This window comes from Scophthalmus maximus, chromosome 9, assembly GCF_022379125.1.
Source record: "Scophthalmus maximus strain ysfricsl-2021 chromosome 9, ASM2237912v1, whole genome shotgun sequence".
Taxonomy (NCBI): domain Eukaryota; kingdom Metazoa; phylum Chordata; class Actinopteri; order Pleuronectiformes; family Scophthalmidae; genus Scophthalmus; species Scophthalmus maximus.
The window spans coordinates 1,006,567-1,013,592 of NC_061523.1; positions in this window are offsets into that span (position 1 = coordinate 1,006,567).

Sequence of the window (7,026 nt, forward strand, 5' to 3'; positions counted from 1 at the left end):
ATTTTGAGCTATGGTTTATGTCAAATTTTAGATTTCACAAACATATTGAAAATTCTTCATTAAATCTTAGTTTAGTCTTTCCCCTTTTGTTGCAAAACTTAACCCAAACTTAAACGGACAGCATCTTGGGAGCATCTAATCGCTCCTCATTGCCCCTTAATGCTGCACGACAAACAACAAAGAACAAAGCCAAAATTCAGTTAGACTCTCAAACGACTTTCAAGCGATTTCACTGTCGGTATAAAATTAGTTTTGCTGGAGTTGAGGCCTCGCTCCCGTCATCCCGAGCCAATCAACCGTGTTTGATATAATTGTAAGTTAGTAGTCTGTGCTCACGCAGATAGTGATGTCAACAACCAAAAGGTGAGCTCTTTCCAGAACCAAACAGGAAGCAGAAAAGAGTGTAGGAGAATACATGCTGCAACATCGCACGGAGCCTCCGGTGAAGCCTCGAACGTTGCAGTTTTGAAACTACCTGGTTGTGTGAACAGGGACAGTGGAAGCAGGTAGTTTTGAAACGGCGGCGTTCGATGCTTCATCGGAGTCTCCATGCGATGTTGCAGCATGTGTTCACATCGTCTCCACATTCTGCAGTGTCTTCTTTTTTTCTTGTTGGGTTTTTACTTCTCCATTGTTCAAGAATGAATCTTACTGTAAACTTCCACCAGGAGCATGATAGGAAAAAATCTAAAAATGAATCTAGTTGCTTTCTGGTCTTGTAAATATTGACCCTTGCAAGATCCCCAGTCCTTGCAATATCCTAATCTGCAACAAAAAAAATGAAAAATTGTCTTTAGATGTGAGCGGGTGTCAGACTTGAGTCTTCTAAAAGTCTTTTTAGTGTCTTCTCAAAGTCGTCTAGTGTCTGGGGGGCATTAGAAATCAGGTCAAAAAACTATTTTGTCTTGCCCATCATCAGTGGTCTTGATTGATGGAAGAAGCTCAGGTGTGTGGGGGAGTTGGCAGGAGGTGAGAGAACCTGAAAGAACCTGAAGCCGCGCGCAGCCAGCATCAAACTCAGACAGGTAAAGATACCGAAATGGGTAAAAAAGCTAAAAACACGCAAGCAGGATCTCCAGGAAGTGAAATCAAAAATAAAAGGGAAAAAAAATCCATGATCCTAATGCTCACAGCATCCACAGGGATAAGGTGTTACAGTAAGTAAGTGGACCTTGTCTAAAAATTAGTTTTTTGTAAATCAGCTTTTTCCAAGGTCAAGCATGAACTGTGAAGTTCAACCCTCAACCGCCATGCCAGAAAAAATAAATAACGAAATTGATTATTTGCAAATTATCTCTCATCCACTGTAAGGCAAGACCCCTGGAGCATGTTCAAATCTAGTCGGTTCCTCAAGTGCCTTGGCCGTCAAGATAGTTGTTTAATTACATTTTTACCCCCTTTTTTATTGAAATATGTACAAAACAACTATGGGATTATTCATTAAGAAAAATAACAAAGTATAATGTATTTGCCAAAGGGAGCAACAAATTTGAATTGAAATGTATTAAACAGGAAATGAGAAATGAGAAAGATGGAAATGATAGATAAAGGGGAAATACATTATTATTCCAGTTGTCTCAGGTAGTGGGAAAATCCTTTACATGGTCATATCACATTACAACAGGGTTCTTTTTTTTAGTTTTTCAAAATCAAACCCAATGTTATAGAATGTCTACAAGGCGAATTGGGAAAGTCAACAAGAAAAAAAAGGTACAAAAAAAGAGTCACAGCGTGAGCCGTGTCAGATATTTGTCCTTGGTTTTCAAAACATTACAATAATTAGAATTTTGATAATCGTTTTGATAATCAGCTTTCTTACGTAAAACCATTGAGATATTTAATTTTGATGACAATATCCCTTCGGAAACAGAAAGCTGCTGCTCTTTGTCTTTTTCATGTGGAATATCGAGCACCAACTTCCTGTTGGTAATTGATGATCAGTAGACACATGAATAACCTCAAAATGGATCACTGCCTTGCAAACAGCTGCACGCAGCTTTCTCAGAGCAGCGTGAGGTGTTGTGCCCGCGGTGCTGCGCATACATTATTGTTGTAGTTTTGACGTTCCTGTCAGTCACTGTGAAATAGTAACTATGCACGTGTGAATTAAGCAGCTTCTCCTCATCATGTGTTCTGATTCTGTGACACTAAATCAATGCTAATCTGATTTTGAAACATGAAATGAAACCTGCACTCTCCCATTAATGCCCAACGAGAGGCCAAATTAGATTGCTGTTTTGGAAGCGTGTGCACAGATAAACACCTTCCATCCGACAGATTGAACTCGCCTCTGTGAGCCATCTTGTTTCTCTGAGCTATGGAATGACCTGTTACTGCCCGGTTATTAGACAAAAGCCTTGTATCCAACCACGTGTTAAAAATCAAAGGGACGATTGAGCTCAGTTGACATTGCTAAATCATTGAAAAAGTGCTTCCGTCTCGCTCGCGCACACACACACACACACACACACCTTGTTCTCACTCTGGTGATAGCGGTCAGGGTTCAGTGTTCATTTCACACCCATCAAAGTGGCGTTTTAGCAGCCCTGATATCTCACCCGTCCCAGCCTCCTCTGCAATGAAACTGTGATACCGCTATCAGTATTAGGCTTATCTGTCTTCATACACAGAGCCACCAAATAAGAGGGGGGGGGGGGGGGTAAAAAAACCTGCTTTTATTTTTGGACCATTAACTCGGAATCCACGCATAGATCAAAATCTCAAAGATGAGATTAAATTAAAGCTCCATTACACAACATTTCTGTATTCATATTGAATCAAATGATTGCAATTTGACAGGGTTGATGGTTGCTGCTGGTGCCACTGAGAATCAGCAGCTCTTCACAGTTTTTTTGATTTGGTCTAATGGTCTGTGTAGTTGAGTCCCTTCAGCCATGGATAATAATATACCATATGCCATCCTTAAAAAAAAATAAGGCTTTTATTTTAGCTTGCGAACACTTTTTCTTCAAAGATTGGTTCACATTTTTTCGAGTCTATCCTGAAAAAGGACACACACACACACATACACACGATAACTCCAGAGATCACTTCACTTGGGATCTTCGAACTGAAAAGATAAATATATCTGCGTTTCTGTCCTCCCTTCTGTAGCCTTAATCCATAATCTTGACATGCTGTTTCTGTAAACCTGTAAATGTAAGTCAACTGTTTGTCCTCTTTCAGCTCTGTTTTGGTGTCCACCAACTCTGGCTCTTTGGCTGCTAAATGTTCCACTACTGTCTACCAGCTCTCATCCGTACTGTCCTTTTGACTCATTTGCGCCATGCACGAATGAGTATGACCCAGAAGGGTCATCATGTAAGTTACCGTTGCCTATGAAGCATTTACACCTGATGTCATGTGGATAAATATGAGTGTACAGGAGCGAGAGCAAACATTATCAATGTCACAACCTTTTCCTTTCAGTTTTGTAGCTTATGTTATTGTTTTTATTGCAATTCCAACCTTGGTGATTAATAAATATGTTCCACTGTGTTCCTGTTTAGCACAAATCAATCCGCTAAAAGAATGCACGGGGGAAGATGTGCATTTTGTAGTCCATCTTCAGACATGTGTAGTTTCACCACGGCAGACGCATCAATAACATCCGCCGTCACATAATGTCGTAGTTTAGTGTAAGAGGAGTCGGATTCTGTAAGCAGCACTGTCCCATCAGTTGTCCTTTACACCTTTCCTTGACCTCATGACGTTTTCCACTGCGGTCAAGGAATAGTAGATAGGAAGGCCAATTTGACCGCACCCCTGCTTGACGTCATGGGTCATTGGCCACGCACTGACCAATGGTAGCTGGTTGTTGGAAACCTGAAATCCCCAAAGGGTAGCTAAACCCCTAAACCTCTTTTCTGTGTCCGCTGGAAATCAATGTATAAAGGTATTATGTGGTGTTATTGATTGATTCAGGTCCAAATCTTGACATTTAAGTGCAAAGAGTTTGAATTCTACACGTGGGTAAACGTGCCGAGTGACTGACTTCTACAGCTTTCGACTGAACTGGAGGCAGTTGATGAATCAGGATGCAGCTTGCAGCTTTTTTTGTCCTCGTTGTGGCTTTAAGTCTGTGTATCTGTCATCTTCTACATTAAGAACATCCAGAAAAAAAAAAGGATTTGGCCAGTACGGCTGATTCTGAAATCAAAAATTAGACATGTTTGGAGATTATGGTGTTGTCTGCGATGCCGAGTTGTTGTTACTGCCTTTTTGGGAAACTCCACATTGAAAAGCCCTGCAGTGGTTCAAAAGACATAATCCCGGTGCTAATTGCTGATTGAAGGTCTTCACATAGTCCGACCACTCCAGCTGAGCACTCAGGTGTTAGCGGGTCATTACCTGGACTCAGCTTTTATTGGAGAATTTATAGAAACGCATCTATTATGCATTTTTGAGCTCCCGCCGTTCTATAAGAAAATCACATAACTGCCAGGCTCCAGTCTTCTCACTGCAGTGTGAAAGCGGGTCCAGCTAGGATCAGCCAATTAAAAGCAATTCCTGTTTTAATCACCGCAAAATGGGCAACAAAAGGTGTTTAAAAAGCGCTGCTCACACAGAATCCAGTCAATTAGAGGACAACCTTCCTGGGAGAACTCGCTTTCTATTTTAAGTTAATGTATCAAGTCCCTGCGCGCGCGCACACACACACACACACACACACACACACACACACACACATACATTCAGGCTACAGTGTGTTTGCACCTACCAAATGCTGATGTGGGACTTTAGTTGTTCATTTAAAGGAGTCAAAGGTCCGACCATCACTTTCATTACGAGAGACGCGCGCACACACACACACACACACACACACAACCTCCACTGCATCAGCCGACGCAGACACACACCCTGTCATGCAGAATTAACAGTATGCACATAATTAACTGAAGTGAGACACCGCACTAATCTAGCACACGCTCGCATCATGCCAATGAGGCTGAGCTCCACACTTTCCTCTTCTGCCGTTATCTCTCGGCTTGTGTTTTTATCTGTAGTTTACACACACACACACATCTACGCTTTATCTCCAGCCCACTCTTCTCCTTCACTCGCCTCCCTTCTATCTTCCCTCCTTCTGTCCTCCACTGTTTGGCTTCTGTCTTTCCGTCGCAGAGGCTATACCAGCCACTTTGCATCCACCAGATAACGACTCGAAATTCAATTTCTCGCAGAATTGCCTCCCTAATGGCTGAGTTGGGGGAGTGTGACGTACCGAGGTCCCCGTGCTGCGAGTTACCTCTCTGACGCCGTGCCCCCCTTCAGAGACACATTGGTCGGTGCAGCAGGGTGCCAGAGGTGGTAACAGGTACAGCTGTGAAAGATGCTTCATAAACCATCACTACATATCAGTACACGTGTCTCCCACAGACTGTGATGCTAATAGTGTCGTTTCACTACATTTCACATGAACCTAGTATCCCACTGTCGTGTTGTCTTTCTCTCGAAAATCATATATATTTTGTTGCTGTTGCTCGCAAAAAACTCCTCGTACAGTCTGCATCAGCAACATGCATCCTCCAAAACTCCCTTAAATCACCACAACACTTTGTACATGTCACCGTCGGTCATAATGCACTGACTTTATCTTTGAAATGTAAATGATTTTTCACATCTAAAATCAGAATTATATATATTTATTACGAAAAAATACATTATCGACTGTACAAAAGTATATGTAAGAATAATAAATCAGAGATTGCTTCAAAAATTTCCATTTTTCTATATCATTGCATATAGTAATTTAATTGTGCAAAATAAAAATTCTAAAATCCTCGGGCTGCTATGATTACAAAAACATCACGCATAGTATAATCTGTACTAATACTGTACAGAATTGTGATTGTTCTAGTCCCTCTCTCCTGTTGGTCTTCCTCTCCTTTGTCCTCCAAACATCCTCCCTCTCTTTCCCCACCAACCTTTCTCTCGTGATCCATGTTTCCAAACTAAATCCTTCAGAAGTCGTCCTCTTTTCTCTGTTTGGTTACAAGACTAAAAACACATGGGGAGGATGAGGACGATTTTTAAAAATGTATTCTCATATTGTTTTTGCAGAAATGCATGAAATTTGCCATCATTCTGTTTTGAAAACTGTTAGCATTTGAAAAATGTGATGTAAATACACAGCTCCAAAAAACTTTAGGAACACTTAATCATCGCAGTATAACACTAAGTCAGTTAAACTTCAGGGATATCAATCTGTCCATTCAGGAAGAACTGCTTTGGTGCAGCTGAAAGTGACAACAGGTGCAATGGAGGCAATAGCAAGAAGAAAGGAAGGGAATATTTTTTACATGTGGTGGCCACAGACAGTTGCTCTCTCCTTCTCCTTCCTGACTGATTCTTCTCTAATGTTGTGTTCTGCTAGTGTCAGAAGTTTGCTGTGTATCCCAGCACAGTCTCAAGAGCATGGAGGGGAAACCAGGAGACCAGACTTTACACAAGGAGAGCTGGACAGGCCCGTAGAAGGACATCAACCAAGCAGCAGGATCGGTATCTGCTCCTTTTTGTGAGGAGGAACAGGACTGGAGGAGCCCTACAAAATGACCTCCAGCAGGTTTCTTGTGTTCATGTTTCTGACTTGTTTCTAATTGAAGGCATTGATGCTATTGACTGGCCCTCTCGCTCCCCTGACCTCAATGCAAATGAGCACCTATGGAGCGTTATGTATTGGTACATGTGACGTCGCCAACTACCGCCACAGACTGTCCAGGACCTCACTGCCCTGATCCAGGTCTGGGAGGAGATCCCCCAGGACACCGTCCACCGACTCATCAGGAGCCCAGACGCTGTCGGGAGGTCATACAGTGACTCGGGGGCCATACACACAACTGAATCAGCCTGTGCTTTAAATTTTTAAGTTTGATTTTCGGTGTGAATTTGAATCCAGCCCCCAATGGGTTGATTTTGGTTTCCATTGACCGTTATTACGTCATTTTGTTTTCAACGAATTATAAATGTACATCAGTTAAAGCTCCAGTGTGTAATTTTTGTACTTTTCTAGCGGCATTTTGTGGT